At 42.8% G+C, this 22,846-nt stretch overlaps 1 protein-coding gene across 2 annotated transcripts in view; it reads left to right on the top strand.

Annotated features, from left to right (window-relative positions):
- Positions 1-22,846, top strand: part of LOC121008206 (lipopolysaccharide-induced tumor necrosis factor-alpha factor homolog) — a 60,191-nt gene that overhangs the window by 5,632 nt on the left and 31,713 nt on the right. Inside the window, exon 1 of one of the 2 annotated variants that reach the window (XM_040440623.1) lies at positions 2,495-2,518. The exons of the other annotated variant lie outside the window; for it this stretch is intronic. The gene's annotated coding sequence lies outside the window, so the exon portion shown is untranslated. Of the gene's footprint in view, positions 1-2,494; positions 2,519-22,846 lie in introns of those variants that run through there. 2 annotated transcript variants of the gene reach the window in all.

The raw sequence follows: 22,846 nt of genomic DNA, 5'->3' as shown, positions 1-22,846 counted from the left end.
TCCTGTCCTTCTCTTATGTAAGAGACGGGCAAGGCTGAGGTTAACCAGTGCAGGGCCAGCCCTCCTGCTAGACAAATGTATGCAGCGGACAGCGCTCCCAGTAGTCAGAATGTGTGGGTGCTTGCCTCAAGCGGATTTGGGCCAACTATCCCCACTACAGATAGTCCAAAAGGAACAGGGGTAGAGGCTGCACTCCAATTAGCTGCAAATAAACGCTACTCTTTAATCCATAGATGCAACATTTTGGCCCTTTTTAACAAGCTTGAACCTGTGCTTGAAAAAGGCTATGTCAGCCCAAACGTTGCCTCTGAATTAAAGAGTAGCATTTATTTGCAAGAAATTGGAGTGTTGCCTCTTTCTCCTACCCTATGATGTGAGCCGGCGGCAGGAGAGAAACCTCATTGTAACTTATGTCAGAGGGCTCACTATGTTCTTTATTTCAGACTAGTGCCCTGAACACATCCCGTCAACTGGTTTCAGGGCAAATAAAAGGAACCTGGTAAATACACAAACCTGCATCTCTTGCGTTGGTTAATGTGCAGCAGTAAAATGAGCACACCCATGTAGTAAAAGTATTTAATATGTAATCTTTTAAGTTTCCTCTGTTTATTGAGCCATGCAAAGTGAACTGGTCGGTTATAGGATAAGTATATTTTCATGTATAAGTAATAATAATAAGTAATTGCAATCATTTAGAAATGGTTGAAGAATTCATGTTTGACTATACACCAAATAAATATTCAGCTTCATTAATGTTTTTTTGGGTGATTTTGATACGGATGACCTATCCTAAGCTGCCAGAAGGTCGTGGTGCCCACAGGAGTGCCAGTGTCTTCTCAAAACAGCTGGATGGCAGGGGTCCCTGACTATTTATTAAAAGTCGCACAGCCGTTGATGAATTAGACTAGGCGTACCTTTAATAGCATTTTTTAAGACTAAAAACAGACGCAAACACTTTAGTAAATGTGCCCCAATTGGTCACACTAATTAAGGGACTTGCAACTATTTTAGGCGTAAAATAGTCCACAAGTCCCCTTTTTTAACCGGTCATGTGACAATATTTAGCCTGGAAATACAAGAAAATACAGGCAAAAATCTGTGAGGTAGAAGCCAATTTTTCCCACTTTAGGGGAATAAAAAATTCCTTCCCGACTCCAATCAGGCAATCAGAATAACTCCCTGGATCAATGACCCCTCTCTAGTAGCCATAGCCTGTAATATTATTACCCTCCAGAAATACATCCAGGCCCCTCTTGAATTCCTTTATTGTATTCACCATCACCACCTCCTCAGACAGAGAGTTCCATAGTCTCATAAATAGATGATGGGAGAGATCTCTGTACTGACCCCTGATATATTTATACATAGCAATTAGATCTTCCCTCAGTCATCTTTTTTCTAAAGTGAATAACCCTAATGTTGATAATCTTTCAGGGTACTATAGTTGCCCCATTCCAGTTATTACTTTAGTTGCCCTCCCCTGGACCCCCTCCAGCTCTGCTATGTCTGCCTTGTTCACAGGAGCCCAGAACTGTACACAATACTCCATGTGTGGTCTGACTAATGACCATTATCTTATTGGCCTTGGCAGCCTTTCTGTTTTTTTTTTTTTACTCCTAGCCTTCCCAGAGCCATAACTTTCTTATTTTTTCATTCACATAGCCACATGAGGGATTGTTTATTGCGGGAAAACTTGTACTTGCTAATGGCACCAAGCTGGGAAAAAATGTAAAATGGGGTGGAATTAGAAAAAAATGCAAATCTGCCAAAGTTTTATGAGTTTTGCTTCTACAGCGTTTCTTATGTGGTAAAACTGACCTGTTCCCTTCAGTCTCCGAGTCAGAACGATTACAACGATACAACACTTATATAGTTTTTCTTGTGTTTTAATGCTGAAAAAATAAAAACTTTGAAAAAAGTTTTTCCTTTGCATTGCTATAGTCTGAGCCCCATGACTTTTTCATTTTTATGTCAACAGAAATGTATGAGTGTACCTGTGGTAACTGTCCCTTGATGCTCCCCTACTCACCACCGCAGTCTCGGGCTCTCTGTTCGGGTGAGCACTGTTCTCCCCGGCCACCTCCACCGCTGTCTGTTTCCAGTCAGATTGCATGGCATGTAGTGGGGATGGTCAGCCGCCGGCATTTCTCTGTTCACCACTGTGGTCCTGGGCTCTGTCCAAGCGAGAACTGTCCTACCTGCCACAGCATGTCTCTCAACCTGCTCCCTGTAGGGCGCATGTTAAAGGGCCAGTGCATATAATTTCCTGTAGTTTAAAAGGCCAGCACATGTGATCTGTTCTGACCAATCCGAGTCTTCCTGCACCTATATTAAGTGGTCCAGCCCGCTTTCCAGTTTCCTGAGCGTTATAGGTCCATGTGTCCTGCTAAGGTCTGCATTCATACATTCCAGTGTTCCTGAACTCTTGACTTTTGTCTGCCTTCTGGATTCAACCACCTGTCTGATCCCTGCCTGTTTTGTTTTGACTCTCCTGTTGCTGACCCGGATTGCCTGACCTGTATCTATGCCGCCTGCACTTACCTTTTGCTTGTACGACTTTGCCTCTGCCCAACCCTTCTGTCCTGCATTGTTGCTCCTGATTACGATTTGTCCTGTTGACTACATCCACACCTCTGGTGCTTTGCACTGGTATCCCCTAGTCCGTATGGGCCAAATGCTTCGTGTATCAACCACCCGCAAGAGTTGGTGACCTAATGCTCTCCTAGGGAAAGTCTTTCCCCACCATCTGGGGTACTGTTAAGGATAAGGAGTAGGTCACGTTGCACAGTGGGTCCACACCCGCTGATCGTGACAATGAGGGCTTATTTTTTGTGGGACAATCTGTAGTTTTTACTAATATATTTTGGAGTGTGAATTACATTTTCATCACTTTTTATTAATTTTTTTTGGGGGGTGAAGTGACAAAAGAATGGAGAATAGTCTATTGTGATGTTTTTTTCCATTATACCATTCGCTGTATGGGATTATAATAGTATGTGCGTTTTCGTAAGAGACTATGCTTATGATGTTTTTTAAAAGTTGTTTATTTTTATTTTAATTTTGGCGAAAGGGTGTGATTTGAATTTTTATATTTTTAAAAACCTTTTTTTTCTTTTACACTTTTAAAAAATTCCCCTAGGGCACTTGAACATATGATCATCAGATCTCTTCTCCCTTAGACTCTAATGCATTAGCACTGGAGTCTATGAGACTCCAGTGGTATAAGGCAGGGTCTCCATAGGATCATTTCTGTGGCATCCTTGGTTCCTTCAGGGGGACTGAGGCTGCTGCAGAGAATGAACAGCTTCCTAATCGCTACATTTGACCACGGCATCTGCAGGGTTAAATGTCTGCGATCTGCGTTATTGCCAGTTGAAGACGTTAGCTCCAGGTGTCTGCTGTTTAAGACAGCGGGCAACTGGCGGCTATGGCGGGCGACTTCTGCCATAAATTTATGGTGGGTGGTCAGGAAGGGGTTAAAGAGGTTTTCCCATTTTACCATTAGTGGCTCATTGCTAGACTACAGTCGTGGCCAAAAGTTTTGAGAATTACACAAATATTAGTTTTCACAAAGTTTGCCGCTAAACTGCTTTTAGATCTTTGTTTCAGTTGTTTCTGTGATGTAGTGAAATATAATTACACGCACTTCATATGTTTCAAAGGCTTTTATCGACAATTACATGACATTTATGCAAAGAGTCAGTATTTGCAGTGTTGGCCTTCTTTTTCAGGATCTCTACAATTCGACTGGGCATGCTCTCAATCAACTTCTGGGCCAATTCCTGACTAATAGCAACCCATTATTTCATAATCACTTCTTGGAGTTTGTCAGAATTAGTGGGTTTTTGTTTGTCCACCCGCCTCTTGAGGATTGACCACAAGTTCTCAATGGGATTAAGATCTGAGGAGTTTCCAGGCCATGGACCCAAAATGTCAACATTTTGGTCCCCGAGCTACTTAGTTATCACTTTTGCCTTATGGCACGGTGCTCCATCGTGCTGGAAAATGCATTGTTCTTCACCAAACTGTTGTTGGATTGTTGGAAGAAGTTGCTGTTGGAGTGTGTTTTGGTACCATTCTTTATTCATGGCTGTGTTTTTGGGCAAAATTGTGAGAGTGAGCCCACTCCCTTGGATGAGAAGCAACCCCACACATGAATGGTCTCAGGATGCTTTACTGTTGGCATGACACAGGACTGATGATAGCCCTCACCTTTTCTTCTCCGGACAAGCCTTTTTCCAGATGCCCCAAAAAATCGGAAAGAGGCTTCATCGGAGAATATGACTTTGCCCCAGTCCTCAGCAGTCCATTCACCATACTTTCTGATGTTTTTTTTTGGAGAGAAGTGGCTTCTTTGCTGCCCTTCTTGACGCCAGGCCATCTTCCAAAAGTCTTCGCCTCACTGTGTGTGCAGATGCGCTCACACCTGCCTGCTGCTATTCCTGAGCAAGCTCTGCACTGGTGGCACTCCGATCCCGCAGCTGAATCCTCTTTAGGAGACGATCCTGGCGCTTGCTGGACTTTCTTGGACGCCCTGAAGCCTTCTTAACAAGATTTGAACCTCTTTCCTTGAAGTTCTTGATGATCCTATAAATTGTTGATTGGGGTGCAATCTTAGTAGCCACAATATCCTTGCCTGTGAAGCCATTTTTATGCAACGCAATGATGGCTGCACGCGTTTCTTTGCAGGTCACCATGGTTAACAATGGAAGAACAAGGATTTCAAGCATCACCCTCCTTTTAACATGTCAAGTCTGCCATTTTAACCCAATCAGCCTGACATAATGATCTCCAGCCTTGTGCCCGTCAACATTCTCACCTGAGTTACCAAGATGATTACTGAAATGATCTCAGCAGGTCCTTTAATGACAGCAATGAAATGCAGTGGAAAGCTTTTTTTGGGATTAAGTTAATTTTTATGGAAAAGAAGGACTATGCAATTCATCTGATCACTCTTCATAACATTCTGGAGTATATGCAAATTGCTATTATAAAAAGTTAAGCAGCAACTTTTCCAATTTCCAATATTTATGTAATTCTCAAAACTTTTGGCCATGACTGTACACCAAAAATGGCAGATAGATGCAGAACCCAGAGGTGGGACCCGCACCTATCTCCAGAACAGGGCCCCCAAAGTGAAGGGAGGGCAGCCATGCATGTGGGGCCATCCTCCATTCACCATTATGGGAGTTCCAGAATATCTGAGCACTGACTGAACTACAGTATTTCCACTAATCCTATAGTGGCTAATGGAGAGGTGGCGGAGCTTCTGCAGCTTGCTTTCCATTCCGTACTATGGATCTTTCAAAAATAGCTTGCTCAGCTATTTTCAGATGTCTCATGGCAGTGAATGGAGATGATGAATCAAATACTCAGTGTTCTGTCCTTTACTTCCGACTCCCTGTTCCGGAGATAGAAGCAGGTCTCAGTGGTGGTCCCAGTAGTGTACCTGTTTTTTTTTTCATAGCTTACCCGTTTTGAGACGTCACTGGATGGGTGAACTTCTTTCTAAATGGACCCATTAACTTTAATAGGATATGCATGGCCATCAAAATGGACAAAATTAGGACACGTCTTATTTTTGGATGTCCATTATTCACGGGGCCATTAAAAACATGGACATGCGAATAGCTCCATAGACATCAATCGTTCTGAAAACACCGGGTGAATGTACCCTAACAGTAATTCCTTTGCACAAATGGGCAACAGCCATGAACACACTTAAGCCATCTAGTCTGAGTATGTGAAAGAAAATGAGAAATGCAGATCATTTTCTATTTGCAGACGTTGAATCTTTGAAGTGAATCTGTCAATAAGACAAACCTCTTTAACTGATGCAGAAAGGAAATCAGGTCTGGATGCTCCAGTCCAGCATATATATTATATTAAATGTGGCTATATCTAGATTAACTATATTTGGGTATAATTATATAGTAACTACAGTATTACATAGGCAGTGTAAATTAAGGGTATGTATTGAAAAGCAAGATGAAATTTAGTATTATTTTAACATTTTGTAGATTTTATATATAAAGCGTATGGTGTACAAAGTATTGAGCCATGGTATTGTGAAATCTACAACTGAGTATTGAACAGTGTGTTTCATATCAAAGCTCCATATGGGCAGTTCATTATGGCCCTCTCTTGCCACCACTGTCCAAGACCCTTGGCCCATTTCCCTAACCATGTGTTGGCCAGCAAGGCAATTTCTCTGGATATGAGAGCCCTGTGTAGGTTCTGGCCAGGAGTCAGCAACCCCAGCACTCCAGCTGTTGTGGAATTACCGTATTTTTCACCCTATAAGACGCACCCGCCCATAAGACGAACCCAGGTTTTTGAGGAGGAAAATAATAAAAAAAATATTTTGAACCAAAATGCTTTTGGTGGGTTTTGAACTAATAGTGGTCTGTGGATGACACTATTATGGGGGATCTGTGGATGACACTGTTATGGAGGGGATCTGTGGATGAAACTGTTATGGGGGCATCTGTGGATGACACTGGTTTGGGGGATCTGTGGATGGCACTGTTATGGGGGGGATCTGTGGATGGCACTGTTATGGGGGATCTGTGAATGCTACTGTTATGGGGAGGGGGGGTGGCACTGTTATGGTGAGAGGGATCTGTGGATGGCACTGTTATGGGGAGGGGGTGGCACTGTTATGGGGAGGGGGATCTGTGGATAACCATGCTATGGGGGGGGGGGGGTGGATCTGTGGATGACACTATATAGCATCTTATGCTATATAGTGTCATCCACAGATCCCCCCCATAACAGTGTCTCCGCCGCTCACAACAGTATACATATCTAAACAGTAATCCTTAACCTTGAGTAACTTTAACTATAAAGCAGCGCTATCCTGTTTACTACCTTACAATCAATATATATACCACCAATAGAAAATGACTCACAAAGAATGTGAGTGCACGTGCTCAGCCTGCACGTAGGGTAGAACACCAAAAAAGAAAACAAGGCTAGCACAAATAATGATGAATGTAAACTTTATTATAGTCTCAACAAGAGACAAAATGTTTTAAAATACACATAAAAAACAACAATACAATGGTGAATGGAGAGCACGCAGAATAATGGTGCACCACAGGATAACAAAACGTATCAAGGCTAGAAAGATAATATAAATATCCTAAAATATATATATGGCCCAAGCCAGATATCAAATATATAGAGGACTAGCCAAAGCTATCAAGACTAAATCAGAATAAAATACAGTACATACCAAGATATAAAGTGCATGGTGCAAATATGACCAGGTGCATAAGTATATTACATTGGATCAGCCATAAAGAGAGCCATAAAGTAAATACCTGAGTGGTGAACCAACAGAGCCCCAACGCACGTTTCGCGTAAGCTTCTTCAGGGGGAGAGTATGTGGGGCTCTGTTGGTTCACCACTCAATTTGCGGAACGGATGCGGACCCGTTCTACGGTCGCGTGAATGGACCCTTATTGTTATTATTATTATATCTGCAACCAGAGACTCCTGTTCACAAAACATATCCTCCTTCTTGTCATGTGAGTGATTGCTATTAAATGCCTGTGTTTGGACCAGCGGTTTTATAAGGGAAGTGGTGTTTAAGTTGTAATTTTTATGACCATGATCATTTTAGAGAATTGTTGTGTAGTTAGTAAATGTTGTAAAGTCCATACCAGCAATCACATGCCTGAGTCACAGGAAGAAAAGCGGGGGAGGGGGGAGATGTTCGCATTTGTGTAACTAATTTGTCATGGATTATCTCCAGGACAAATCCATAACAATGTGCCGCCCAAGGATTACTGGTACAGATAGCCTACAGATTATTAACTTCTCTAAACGGACCCCGACTGAAGGAGAGATGAACCTTTTACAGAAAGGCTTGTCTTGTGTACCATCCCATAAGTTTAAAACCTTTGAATGGGTTAAAGACATTAATCTATTCATCCGGAAGTTAAAATTGAAGAAATTCTTCCATAACCATGATCAACGGCAGTGTGCCGAATTAGGGATCTCTCTGGAGGATATGCCAGATGTACAACTATCGGCAGACCTCTGGACAAAAGAATTTAGGAGAGGGTCTGTTTACCAACCTTAGGCTACCATCTACCCAACCCCCCCCCCCCCACATAGGCATGCGCAGCCTATTGCATTAGGGTGTGCACCCTAAAGCACAAACGCACACACACACACACACTGCGCGTGTGTATGTATATATATATATATATAAAGAAAAAAAAAGTGGCAGCACCGTCTCTGATGCAAGCAAGAGGGTGCAGCTGGCCCAATGTGGATATAAGCAAATCCAATGTATGGATGTAAAAAAATTGTCAGCACTCCATGAAGTAAAAAAGTACAAAAAAAAATATCTTTATTTACCCAAGCAGGTCCTGCTTGGGTAAATAAAGATTTTTTTGTACTTTTTTTACTTCATGGAGTGCTGCCCATTTTTTTGACATATACAGTACAGACCAAAAGTTTGGACACACCTTCTCATTCAAAGAGTTTTCTTTATTTTCATGACTATGAAAATTGTAGATTCACACTGAAGGCATCAAAACTATGAATTAACACATGTGGAATTATATACATAACAAACAAGTGTGAAACAACTGAAAATATGTCATATTCTAGGTTCTTCAAAGTAGCCACCTTTTGCTTTGATTACTGCTTTGCACACTCTTGGCATTCTCTTGATGAGCTTCAAGAGGTAGTCCCCTGAAATGGTTTTCACTTCACAGGTGTGCCCTGTCAGGTTTAATAAGTGGGATTTCTTGCCTTATAAATGGGGTTGGGACCATCAGTGGCGTTGAGGAGAAGTCAGGTGGATACACAGGTGATAGTCCTACTGAATAGACTGTTAGAATTTGTATTATGGCAAGAAAAAAGCAGCAAAGTAAAGAAAAACGAGTGGCCATCATTACTTTAAGAAATGAAGGTCAGTCAGTCAGCCGAAAAATTGGGAAAACTTTAAATGTAAGGGCTATTTGACCATGAAGGAGAGTGATGGGGTGCTGCGCCAGATGACCTGGCCTCCACAGTCACCGGACCTGAACCCAATCGAGATGGTTTGGGGTGAGCTGGACCGCAGAGTGAAGGCAAAAGGGCCAACAAGTGCTAAGCATCTCTGGGAACTCCTTCAAGACAGTTGGAAGACCATTTCAGGGGACTACCTCTTGAAGCTCATCAAAAGAATGCCAAGAGTTTGTAAAGCGGTAATCAAAGCAAAAGGTGGCCACTTTGAAGAACCTAGAATATGACATATTTTCAGTTGGTTCACACTTGTTTGTTATGTATATAATTCCACATGTGTTAATTCATAGTTTTGATGCCTTCATAGTCATGAAAATAAAGAAAACTCTTTGAATGAGAAGGTGTGTCCAAACTTTTGGTCTGTACTGTATATATATATATATATATATATATATATATATACAGGGAGTGCAGAATTATTAGGCAAGTTGTATTTTTGAGGATTAATTTTATTATTGAACAACAACCATGTTCTCAATGAACCCAAAAAACTCATTAATATCAAAGCTGAATATTTTTGGAAGTAGTTTTTAGTTTGTTTTTAGTTTTAGCTATATTAGGGGGATATCTGTGTGTGCAGGTGACTATTACTGTGCATAATTATTAGGCAACTTAACAAAAAACAAATATATACCCATTTCAATTATTAATTTTTACCAGTGAAACCAATATAACATCTCAACATTCACAAATATACATTTATGACATTCAAAAACAAAACGAAAACAAATCAGTGACCAATATAGCCACCTTTCTTTGCAAGGACACTCAAAAGCCTGCCATCCATGGATTCTGTCAGTGTTTTGATCTGTTCACCATCAACATTGCGTGCAGCAGCAACCACAGCCTCCCAGACACTGTTCAGAGAGGTGTACTGTTTTCCCTCCTTGTAAATCTCACATTTGATGATGGACCACAGGTTCTCAATGGGGTTCAGATCAGGTGAACAAGGAGGCCATGTCATTAGATTTTCTTCTTTTATACCCTTTCTTGCCAGCCACGCTGTGGAGTACTTGGACGCGTGTGATGGAGCATTGTCCTGCATGAAAATCATGTTTTTCTTGAAGGATGCAGACTTCTTCCTGTACCACTGCTTGAAGAAGGTGTCTTCCAGAAACTGGCAGTAGGACTGGGAGTTGAGCTTGACCCCATCCTCAACCCGAAAAGGCCCCACAAGCTCATCTTTGATGATACCAGCCCAAACCAGTACTCCACCTCCACCTTGCTGGCGTCTGAGTCGGACTGGAGCTCTCTGCCCTTTACCAATCCAGCCACGGGCCCATCCATCTGGCCCATCAAGACTCACTCTCATTTCATCAGTCCATAAAACCTTAGAAAAATCAGTCTTGAGATATTTCTTGGCCCAGTCTTGACGTTTCAGCTTGTGTGTCTTGTTCAGTGGTGGTCGTCTTTCAGCCTTTCTTACCTTGGCCATGTCTCTGAGTATTGCACACCTTGTGCTTTTGGGCACTCCAGTGATGTTGCATCTCTGAAATATGGCCAAACTGGTGGCAAGTGGCATCTTGGCAGCTGCACGCTTGACTTTTCTCAGTTCATGGGCAGTTATTTTGCGCCTTGGTTTTTCCACACGCTTCTTGCGACCCTGTTGACTATTTTGAATGAAACGCTTGATTGTTAGATGATCACGCTTCAGAAGCTTTGCAATTTTAAGAGTGCTGCATCCCTCTGCAAGATATCTCACTATTTTTGACTTTTCTGAGCCTGTCAAGTCCTTCTTTTGACCCATTTTGCCAAAGGAAAGGAAGTTGCCTAATAATTATGCACACCTAATATAGGGTGTTGATGTCATTAGACCACACCCCTTCTCATTACAGAGATGCACATCACCTAATATGCTTAATTGGTAGTAGGCTTTCGAGCCTATACAGCTTGGAGTAAGACAACATGCATAAAGAGGATGATGTGGTCAAAATACTCATTTGCCTAATAATTCTGCACGCAGTGTATATATATATGTATAGCCTTTATGCCATTGGCCACCATTATTAGCCCTTATGCCTCATTAGCCCCCATTTGCCCCATTATGCCTCTCATTAGCCCCCATTATGCCTCATTAGCCCCATTATACCTCATCCGCCCCATATGCCTCTTTAGCCCCCATATGCCTCATTAGCCCCCATTATGCCCCCAGCAGCCTCATTTTTTATTTTAAAAAAAACACTTACCTCTCTGCTCCTGGACGCCGCCGCTCCTCGCCGCCCACGATCCTCTTCCTCCTGCTGTCGGCTGTGCTCTGAACTGGCGCACACAGCGCAAAGTCACAAAGCGCCTCACGCTGGGCGCAGCCCTGCACAGCCAACAACCGAGGACCAGGAAGCGATAAGTACATAGCGTTCACCACTTCCTGGTTCTCCGGTACTAATGAGCGCTTCCAAAATGGAAGCACTGATTAGTATTCGTTGGCCAGCAGGCTTGATTAGGGTGTGCCCAGGCACACTTGACACACCCCGTGTGCAAGCCTATGCCCCCCCAGTCAGTGACAACTCACCTCTAGTCATGTTTCTGGAGGTGGTCACACAAGAGTTACGTTATCTGAGGGACAGATCCCATGCCACACGAATATTGATAAACAGGAGTTAAAGGGACTTCTGTCACTGGAAAGGGATGAACAAATCATTACTAAACCATCTGATAAAGGAGGGAACATAGTGATCCTTGACAACAATACATGGCCATGTGTGAGAATATTTTATTGGATGGCCAATGCTATGAGATCTTACGTGAAAATCCTCTCGATCAGTATTGTAAATTTCTGGGGGCCATAGTTAAAAAAGCATATACCACTCATCTTGTCAATAAAGGTCAGCACCGGTCACCTCCGAGGTGAGGCAGGGGACACCAGTGTTTTGGGTCCCCTGCCAGCGCTGTGATTGGCTGGAACAACGCTCCAGCCAATGGCAGCGCTATAGCGGCACAGGAAAGGGCAGAACCTCCCTGCATGCAGCCATTCTAGCCGGTGACTGCATGCTGAGAGGTTCTGTGCTTCTCTGTGCTCGATCTGCTGTTCTACCACAGCTTTCACTGCCTTTACTGCTCCTGTATAGAAAAAGAAGAAGAAGAAGAAGAAGAAGAAGATCTGGCGCATCTGCTGCAGTGATTTTTTTTTTCTGCAGCAGAAGTTCCAGATCCCTAATCCACCCCCCTTCCCAAGCCCTAATTCCTGTCCCTATCCCCCTTCCCCCCACCCCTTCCGTCCGATTTTGCCTGCGGCGAAGAAATTTAGATTTTTTCAGTACGTACTTCACTGCTGGGCTCTTTTTTTTATGCAGATATATATTTTTTTTATCTGTCCCTTTTTTTTTTTAAGAATAGTTAGAATCATATATATATATATATATATATATATATATATATATATATATATATATATGTAAGTTCATTTTCAAATGCAGAACAAGAGAAAAAAGGAAGAGAGGGAGGACAGCGCCTCATGTGTGGTATTGCTAACAATATTATTATATATGCTTAAAAGATTCGCTTACCAGATGCTGTTGTGAGGTAGTCACAACAGCTGTATAGGCTCCTGCTGGTGTATATTCCGACCAGCAAACGGGGTCTTGGCTGCAGCCTGGGTTCTTGCCTGCGCCCAAAAAAAACATACGGGTGCCGGAGTAGAAGTCGGACGTGGATGAGATAAAAACAGATGAACCTCTTCTGCGGGCGCTGCCAAGGATACCATTCAAATGATACGTATAGTTTAAATGGCTTTTATTAAGTTAATTTTCAGCTAGTGTTCTTTTTTGTATCTGCAGTAAATTCTTATACTGCAGTGTCTGCACGAATGCAACAAACGTCTGCTTGCGTGCGTTCTGCAGCCCTGAGCACCAATAAGTACAATTTTTTTAACTGGTCGTTTTTGTGCTCAATTTTTTATTTATTTTTTGGTGTAAAGTACGTTTAGTGTTAGATCGAAATCAACCTGCTGAGCGCTGATCAGAAACATCCATTTTTCTGATCGGTCTGCTCAGTTTTTTTTCTTTGTGTAGTTAGTTTTATCTATATGTATAAATCTCCATATACATATGTATATAGAAATAAATTTTAGTTAGGTAGTGTTAGTGTAGATTTTTGCACGCACATAATATCTGTGTGCGTGCGTGTGTCCTGCACCTGCTGCAGTCTGATCAGAAACATCCATTTTTCTGACCGGTCTGCTCAGTTTACTGTGCACATTTATTTATTGATTTTTTCGTGTAGTTAGTTTTATCTATATATATATAAATCTCCATATACATATATATAGAAATCAATTTTAGTTAGGTAGTGTTAGTGTAGGTTTGTGCATGCATCCAGCAAATTTCATATTTTTTATTTTCTCTATATTTCAAATTTATAACAAGCCCCTTTATGTGTGAAAACACTAGATACACACCCCATACTAAATAAAGTTTTACACATTTCATACAAAACACCCCAATAAAATAAAAATGGCCCGTCCGTCCCAACGAGTTTACTCAGCTGAAGAGGCATCTTGCCTCTGATACTGAGTCGGCCAGGGAGGGAAAAGAGGATGCCACTTTCCTCTACTCCTCTGCCCCCTCATCATCATAATCATCCGCTGATGAGGAACCCTCTAAAAGGCGCCCCAGGGTAGCAGCGTAGGCAGCCCCCCAGAGTGACCCCATATGGACCCCACCCCCTGACGATTATCAGCCCCAAATTCCGATTTTGTGGGCAACTCTGGAATACAGATAGACAGTGCGGGCTTCACAGAACTAGCTCTGGGTACACCCACAAGTTCCGCGTTTATCAAAGGAAAGATTACCGCATAGAACCCCCAGAATGCCCCCCCCCCCATCCTAGGAGTTAGTGAGTTAGTGGAAAGATTGTATGGGACTTGCTGCACCCACTGCTGGATAAGGGTTACCACCTCTATGTGGATAACTATTATACCAGCATACCCCTATTCAGTGCTCAAAAATCAGAGACGCCTCCCTAGATCCCTGGTAGAGCAAACAATGAGAATGGGCGAAAGTAGGGCTATCCGCAATGAGAATATGCTGGCGGTTAAGTACAAGGACAAGAGGGATGTCCTTTTACTGACCACAGTTCACACAAATACCAGCTCCCCTGCTCATGTGCGAGGTACCACTACCACTGTCCCCAGTTTGCATCCTGGACTACAATAAGCACAAGGGAGGGGTTGATCTTTCAAATCAAGTTCTGAAGCCCCTACAGTGCCACACAAAAAACAAAGCTGGCCGTACACATTGTACAGGTGGCAATGTACAATGCGTATGTGCTATTTCAATCTGCAGGCCACACAGGAACTTTCCTCCAGTTCCAAGAGGTGGTTATCAAGGCCCTAATTTTCAAAGCCAGGCCGGGGAGGGTCCCAGTACTTCTGGAAGTCATGGTGCCCGTTTCTTACCAGGGCAACATTTTCTAGGTCAAGTCCCCCAGACAGCAAGGAAGGGAAGGGCCCAAAAAAGATGCAGGGTGTGTTCCAAAAGGGGGATAAGGAAAGACACCATTTACCACTGCGAAACCTGCCCTGAAAAACCTGGCCTGTGCATGCAGGAGTGTTTTAGAATCTACCACACATCCATGGGGTATTAATTTCATCCTTGATGTACCCTGTAATTTTACCACTTTATACCTCTGATTTAATCCACATAGCTTACATATCCACTTTCTATGAAACACCTGTTAGGTCAAAAGTGCCCTTTCCACCCCTTAAAATGTTAATACGGGCGGGCTCTTTCCGAAATGGGATCACTTTTTAGGGTTTTTCATTTCTGGGGAAATTTTTTTTTAATGCAACATGGCAGCTAAAATCCATGTCTGTTTATTCAAGCCTGCAAAAAACATATTTTGCACTTTGCCTCTAGAGGCCTGCTATGCGCCAAAACAGCAGGCTACGAGCACATATGGGGTGTTCGCAAAATGGGGAGAAAATGGGGAACATAAACTGGGGTGCATTTTCTCCTTTAACCCCTTGTGAAAGTGAAAAATTGGGGTCTGCTAGTAATTTTTCATTTTTACAAATGTGTGTTTTGAAATGCTTCTAGCAAGTAATTTTGCCTTCTGTGAGACACTTGTTTGCTAAAAAGTACCCTTTCCACCACTTAAAATGTTTGTACGGGGGTGCTCGTTCCGAAATGGGGTCACTTCTTGGGGTTTTTCAATTCTGGGGACCTCAGGAATTTATTTAATGTGACATGGCATCTTAAATCCATGTCTGCCAATTCAGGTTAGCAAAATCCATATTTAGCTTCTAGTATCTAGAGCCCTGCCATGCGCCCATACATCATTTTTTGAGCACATATGGGATGTTGGCGTATTCGGGAGGAAATGGGGAACAAAATGTGAGGTGCATTTTGTCCTGTTATCCCTTGTGAAAGTGAAAAATGTGGTTGTAAAGCAACTTTTTCTGGAATACATTGTCATTTTTTATTTTCACAGCCAAGCGTTTCCTAATTCTGCGAAGCGCTTGATGGGTCTAAGTGCTCACTACACACCTTCAAATATTCCTTAAGGGGTGTAGTTTCTGGAATGGGGTCACTTTTTGGGGGTTTCCACTCTAGGGCCACCTCAGGGTGTCTTCATATGCGACATAGCTCCCAATTACCATTCCAGCTAAATCCTCTCTCATAACGCCATATGGTGCTCCTTCCACTCTGAAGCCTGCCGTGTGGCCATACATCATTTTTTTTAGCACACATGGGGTGTTTCTGTAAACTACAGATTCAGGGTAAGGCCTCGTTCACACTTCAGTGTTTGGTCAGTGATTTCCATCAGTGATTTGTGAGCCAAAACCAGGTGCTGCTCTAAACACAGAACAGGAGCAGATCTTTCCCTTCTACCTCATGTCTGTGGAGGCTCCACTTCTGGTTTTGGCTCACAAATCACTGATGGAAATCACTGACCAAACACTGAAGTGTGAACAAGGCCTAAGGCCTCTTTCACACGGGCGTTGCGGAAAAATGTCCGGGTGCGTTGCGGGAACACCCACGATTTTTCCGTGCGAGTGCAAAACCTTGTAATGCGTTTTGCACTCGCGTGAGAAAAATCGCGCGTGTTTGGTACCCAAACCCGAACTTCTTCACAGAAGTTCGGGCTTGGGATCGGTGTTCTGTAAATAGTATTATTTTCCCTTATAACATGGTTATAAGGGAAAATAATAGCATTCTGAATACAGAATGCTAAGTAAAACAGGGCTGGAGGGGGTTAAAAAAAATAAAAAATCATTTAACTCACCTTAATCCACTTGCTCGCGATGCCGGGCATCTCCGTCTGACTCTTTTACTGTCTAGGACCTGTGGAGAGCATTATCTATAGTTTAAGGACCTGGGATGACGTCACTCTGGTCATCACATGGTACGTCACATGATCTTTTACCATGGTGAATCACCATGGTAAAAGATCATGTGACGTACCATGTGATGACCGGAGTGACGTCATCCCAGGTCCTTAAACTATAGTTAATGCTCTCCACAGGTCCTAGACAGTAAAAGAGTCAGACGGAGATGCCGGCTACGCGAGCAAGTGGATAAAGGTGAGTTAAATGACTTTTTATTTTTTTTTAACCCCTCCAGCCCTGTTTTACTATGCATTCTGTATTCAGAATGCTATTATTTTCCCTTATAACCATGTTATAAGGGAAAATAATAAGGTTCGGGTCTCCATCCCGATCGTCTCCTAGCAACCGTGCGTGAAAATCGCACCGCATCCGCACTTGCTTGCGGATGCTTGCGATTTTCACGCAACCCCATTCATTTCTATGGGGCCTGCGTTACGTGAAAAACGCACAAAGAGGAGCATGCTGCGATTTTCACGCAACGCAAAAGTGATGCGTGAAAATCACCGCTCGTGTGCACAGCCCCATAGAAATGAATGGGTCAGTATTCAGTGCGGGTGCAATGCGTTCACCTCCCGCATCGCATCCGCGCGGAATACTCGCTCGTGTGAAAGGGGCCTAATAGATTTTGAGCTTTGTTTGGCTTTTAACCCTTGATGTGTTGCAGAAAAAAATTAATTAAAAATTTAAAGTCTGCTAAATAAAGTGAAATTTTGAAATTTCATTCCCATTTTCATTTAATTCTCGTGGGGCACCTAAAGGGTTAACAAAGTTTGTAAAATCAGTTTTGAATAGCTTGAGGGGTGTAGTTTCTAAAATGGGGTGATTTATGGGTGGTTTCTAATATGTAAGCCTCAGAAAGTGACTTTATAACTGAATTGGTCCTGAAAAAATTGGGGTTTGGAAATGTTCTTAAAAATTTTAAGATTTGCTTCTAAGGCTACTTTCATACTAGCGTTTTTCTTTTCCGGCGCTGAGTTCCGTCCTAGGGGCTCAAATCCGGAAAAGAACTGATCAGTTTTATCCCCATGCATTCTGAATGGAGAGTAATCCGTTCAGGATGCATCAGGATGTCTTCAGTTCAGTCTTTTTGACTGATCAGGCTTTTCAGAAAACCGTAGCATGTTGTATTTTTACCTCCGGCCAAAAATCCTGAACACTTTGACTGAACGCTGGATCCGGCCTTTTTCCAATTGACTTTCATTAACGCCGGATCCGGCGCCATGTGTTCCGTCAAACCGGATCCGGCTTATGCATGTTAAACCCGAAAAATGTGAAAAAAAGTTAAAGTCCATAAATAGCGGATCCGTTTTTTCCAATGCAGTTTTTCATTATGATCAAAATCCTGATCAGGATTCAAATGTAATCCGTTTTCACACGTTTTTCCGGATCCGGCGGCCAGTTCTGGTGACGGAATTGAACGCCAGATTCAAATAACGCTAGTGTGAAAGTAGCCTTAAAGGCTAGTTTCACACTTGCGGCAGGACGGATCCGACATGCTGTTCACCATGTCGGATCCGTCCTGCGGCTATTTCGCCGTGCCCCTGGGCCGCCGCTCTGTCCCCATTGACTATAATGGGGACGGGGGCGGAGCTCCGGCGCAGCACGGCGGTGCACGGAGAAAGCAGCCGGACTAAAAAACCTGACATGCAGTAATTTTAGTCATAGAGACATATCATGAAGTAGACATATGGGAAATGTTAATATGAAGTAGACATATGGGGAATGTTAATTAATAACTATTTTTGGAGGTATTACTATCTATTATAAAAGTAGAGAAATTGAAATTTGCTAATTTTTTACTTTTTTATAAATAAAAGTGAAATTTTTGGACTCAAATTTACCACTGTCATGAAGTACAATATGTGACGAGAAAACAATCTCAGAATGGCCTGGATAAGTAAAAGCGTTTTAAATTTATCACCACATAAAGTGATACATGTCAGATTTGCTAAAAATCGCCTGGTCCATAAGGTGAAAAATGGCAGGGTCCTTAAGGGGTTAAACCGTCTTAGGCCTATTGCACACGGACGTTTTTTTTTCCCCGTTTACTGGACGTTTTTTGCGTTCCTTATACGGTCCGTATACGGAACCATTCATTTCAATGGGTCCGCAAAAAAAACGAAATGTACTCCGTATGCATTCCGTTTCCGTATTTCCGTTTTTCCGTTCTAACATAGAACATGTCCTATTATTGCCCGCAAATCACAGTCCGTGGCTCCATTCAAGTCAATGGGTCCGCAAAAAAACGGAACACATACGGAAATGCATCCGTATGTCTTCCGTTTCCGTTCCGTTTTTTGCTGAACCATCTATTGAAAATGTTATGCCCAGCCCAATTTTATCTATGTAATTACTGTATACTGTATATGCCATACGGAAAAACGGAACGGAAAAACGGAACAGAAACGGAAACACAATGGAAACAAAAAACGGAACAACGGATCCGTGAAAAACGGATCGCAAAACACTGAAAAAGCCATACGGTTGTGTGCAATAGGCCTTAGTAGGCAGTGAGCACCCTTTAATTCAGAGACACAGAAAAACACTAGTACTATTCTTCTGTGAGAAGCTTAACAGAAAGAGAGGTGGAAACTTAACTAATGGTTTTGTCAGACATCCCAACCTGCAAAAACTCATTTCAGGGAGGTTTTCTTTTTTTTTTTCACAAACTTTTTATTACATTTTCCAAACATATGCAGTATCTGCACACTTTGCTCTATGGTGTGGAGGACTGGGCTCATTACCCTGCCCCAAACTATCATATTTATGTATATGATTAAAGGGATTCTGTCACCACCTATAAGTCCTGTGAGCTAAACACATGCTCATGTCCAGGGTAGCATTCTGATTTCTAAGGTGGCCTTATAAAAGCTATTTGTGGCTTTATTCTGCGGAAAAACAGGTTTTACTAGCCTGTCAATCATTGAAATAAGGTGCCCAAGCAGGGGAGGTCTGTGGATGCAGGGTGCCCGGCCGCACGCATCGCCGTTCGTGCCCAGCACCGCCTCTCCCTCCCTCCCCCTCCTCCCGCTTTGAGATCCCGCGCGTGCGCACAGGCTCAGCCTGATGTGCCGTTGCGGACTGCTGGCATCGGCTTCTTCTTGCACTGTGCGCACGCGCCGAGAAGGGGACACTGCTACAGGTTGCCGGAAAGGCTTACTGCGAGTAAACTAGAGATTGGAAGTTCGGATCTTTCACATGAATCGGTTCATTTGAATCAGTTCATTCAAATGATCCGATTCATGAATCGAATCTTCGGTTCATTCGCTGAGCAGACAAGAAGCAAGTGAACCCTGTGTGTAATTCTCTACCCCACTGTAGGAAAAAAACAAGCATCGGGGGAAGGGGGGGGGGTATTTAACACTGGGGTAAATAATATAATTAAAATGGAGGGTTAAATGTGTAAATGTATTTAAAAAAAATACATCTCTCTCAATAGTTCTATAGCTACTGAATGAGACAGAAGAAGATGCCTTTAATATATATATCTCCTTGAGAAGCCAATTTGACCCTAAAGGGTTAATTCAACCTGTAATCTAAACTCTGTGTCATCTGTCACTTCTCTTATCTCTCTGCTCTGCTATCAGTAAACCTTTCCTATATTGTCTCACATGCGGTGTCAGGGAGACGCTATCTAATAGCGGGAGACTCCCTGAACTTCAGGGAGACTTGAGATCCCTGGTTTTGTTCATATGGAGGTTTATATATTGAAGAGCAAATACGCCGCACCGGTTTTTGCATATACGTTATCCACCTGCTTCTTGTTCAAACCAAAAGGGGTTTGCAGTATTTCAATAGAAATTACATAAGGCTTACGTAATGAACAGCTCTGGAGATTTTAAAGAGTAGAAATTAAAAAAAAGGGCTGTCCGAGTTAAAGGGTCACTGAGTTTTCAGTAAACTTTTGATATGTCATAGAGACATCAAACGTTTTGATCAGTGGAGGTTTGAGGGCTGAGACCCCCAATAATGGTTAGAACAAGGAGAGAGAGGCGCTTCTACATCACGCTCTTTCTCCTCTCCACAGGAGATGAAGCAAGATGAACTCAACACAAAGTCTATGGGCCCGGCCCTGCAGCAAGGAGAGAGAGCTGCATACGTGGGCACTTCTCTCTCTTCATTCTAGCAATCGGCGGGAGTCTCAGCACTCAGACCCCCACTAATCGATACTTTTGATATGTCTCTATGACATATAAAAAGCTTGATGAAAACTCACTGCTGACCCTTTAAATAAAAACTCAGCAACCCCTGTACATGTGCAAAATAAACTCAAGCAGCTGACGCAGAAATGTACACTTTTTTTGGATTCTCTCACCACAGCCACCTCCTTTAGGCCTCATGCACACGACAGTGTTTTTTCACAGTCAGGGATTTGGCTTTAGTGGTCCGTGTCCGATTTTGCTTCAGTTGTGTTTCCTTGTGTCTTCCTTTTTTTTTGTCTGACAGGGGGAAAAAAAAGGAAGGTTAATGAAAAGTGTAATTTTATTACACCACGGTCTTGTAGAAAAAAAGTTGTGCATCAGTTTTTTTTGACGGACCCATTGACTTGAAGGGGTCCGTCCTCCGTTTTCCACTGACAAGAATAGGACAGGTTATATTTTTTTGACGGACTGGAATCACGGATCACGGACGCGGAGAAAAAACTGAGGACTATCAGTTTTTTTTCACAGCTCCATAGAAATGAATGGGACCTCCGCTAAACTGTGAAAAATGACGGAACGGACGCGGATGCACACAACGGTCGTGTGCATGAGGCCTTAGGCTGGGATCACATGGGGACATTGCATCAATGTTGTTGCAGTGCAACACACGACATACTGCAACTGCGTGCCTCCCAAGTGTCCCTTTTTGGAGGGACAGTCCCTCTTTTTCACCCATGTCCCTCTGTCCCTCTTTGATCATTAAATGTCCCTCTTTTTGATCTGGGGAATTAACGCATAAATGTCCATTTATAAATTTACTAAATAGCTTCTTACTAAGCTATCTGTATGGTTTCTACCTGTATGTTAGACCATAACTTCATTATTTTGTGCAATTTCTACCTTAAAATATCTATAATCTGTATAATTTATGTGATAATATTTAAATGGTTATTGAAGAGCAGGAAAAAAAAAATAGTCCCAGAGGCTCCACATGCTGTAAAAAAAAAAAAAAAAAAGGAACTTATACTCACCTAACCGATCCCCGGCTGCTGCAGTTGTGACTGGGGTTAGTAATTATGCTTTGGGCGGAGTTAGAGGCGTGGCCTAGTATGAAAAAAACTGCCACAATGTATGCCGGCATATATTGTCCCTCTTTGCGATTTTCAAAAGTTGGGAGGTATGCGCAACTGTGACACGACAATCGCGGAAAATCCAACACTGCTGGATTTCTGGTTGCAGGGTGCAAGTTGCATGAGAGTTTGCTATCATAGACCACAATACTAGTTGCGTGCAATTGCAATTAAAACGTGGGCCGCCCCCCCCCCCCCCAAGGGCCCCTATCGCTTCCCAGGTGTAGTAGGAAGTGTCGAGTGATCTAATAGTGTAGCCTAAACATCTCTTATTGTGTGTCACGGTGCTCCTACCTGGATACTGCTGGACCCCGGTCTTTGGCTCAGAAGCAATAAAAAGGGGAAGATAATTGAGGGATAATAGAAAGATTGAGTCCAGACCTTGTATGTAGTTGAACAGCAGCTTTACTTGAGTAAAAGTTTATCCAAAACAATCTTCAAACTTTATCTTGGTCCCAGCAGGCGTTAGCATAAACTGGCAGGCTTCTTCAATAACTCTGCTTGCTCCCTTTCTCTGCTGTACTGACAGGCTTGACTAAATACTTTGCTTGCTTTCTTTAAGCTGCATTAAATTCTGCTTAAGTCTGGTTTCTGGACTTTAGGACCGTCCTGGTATCTTTGGATGGGGTGGCGTCAACTGTTATTCCCCTCCTGACACTCAGCAAACAACTTATTTTCAGCTGAAGAACTCTTCCTCTTGCTGATTTCTCTTATGGTGGCTGAAGAACTATTCCTCTGGCCCTTACGGCTTCCAGACATCTTTCTTCATGGCCAGCAGAGCTAAGGGTGGTCTGGCTGGCGTTGGCATGCCTGACCGTGCCCCTGCTCACACTCCTCTCCTGTCTAGAACTAGACTAACTCTAACTGGAAACTTCCGGCAGGAAGCAGAACTGGCCCACTTGTGCCAAACGTGGGGGAAGAATGGAATGGTGAGTTCCATTCTCTCTAACTAACTATAGCTCTGCCACTTGCACTTCCACCTGCTGGTGAACCAGGCACTTTACATGTAATAAAACAGTTGCATATCATAGATATTATCATTGCACCTCTCCGGGGTGTTACACAATTACCTACAACTTTTCTGCAATATGGTTGTGGGTTTTTTTTAAGAGCCAAATTACCATTCTAAAACAGTCGCATGACAGCAGGTTGCAAAAAAGTCTAACAAATGGTATTTGTTACTTAACTCTTCTAACATTTGCTGTCATGCGGCACATCTCGCTGTG

This window comes from Bufo bufo, chromosome 7 (assembly GCF_905171765.1).
Source record: "Bufo bufo chromosome 7, aBufBuf1.1, whole genome shotgun sequence".
Taxonomy (NCBI): Eukaryota; Metazoa; Chordata; class Amphibia; order Anura; family Bufonidae; genus Bufo; species Bufo bufo.
Note: the sequence above shows the minus strand (reverse complement) of the source record. Positions and strands in the feature narration are given on the sequence as shown.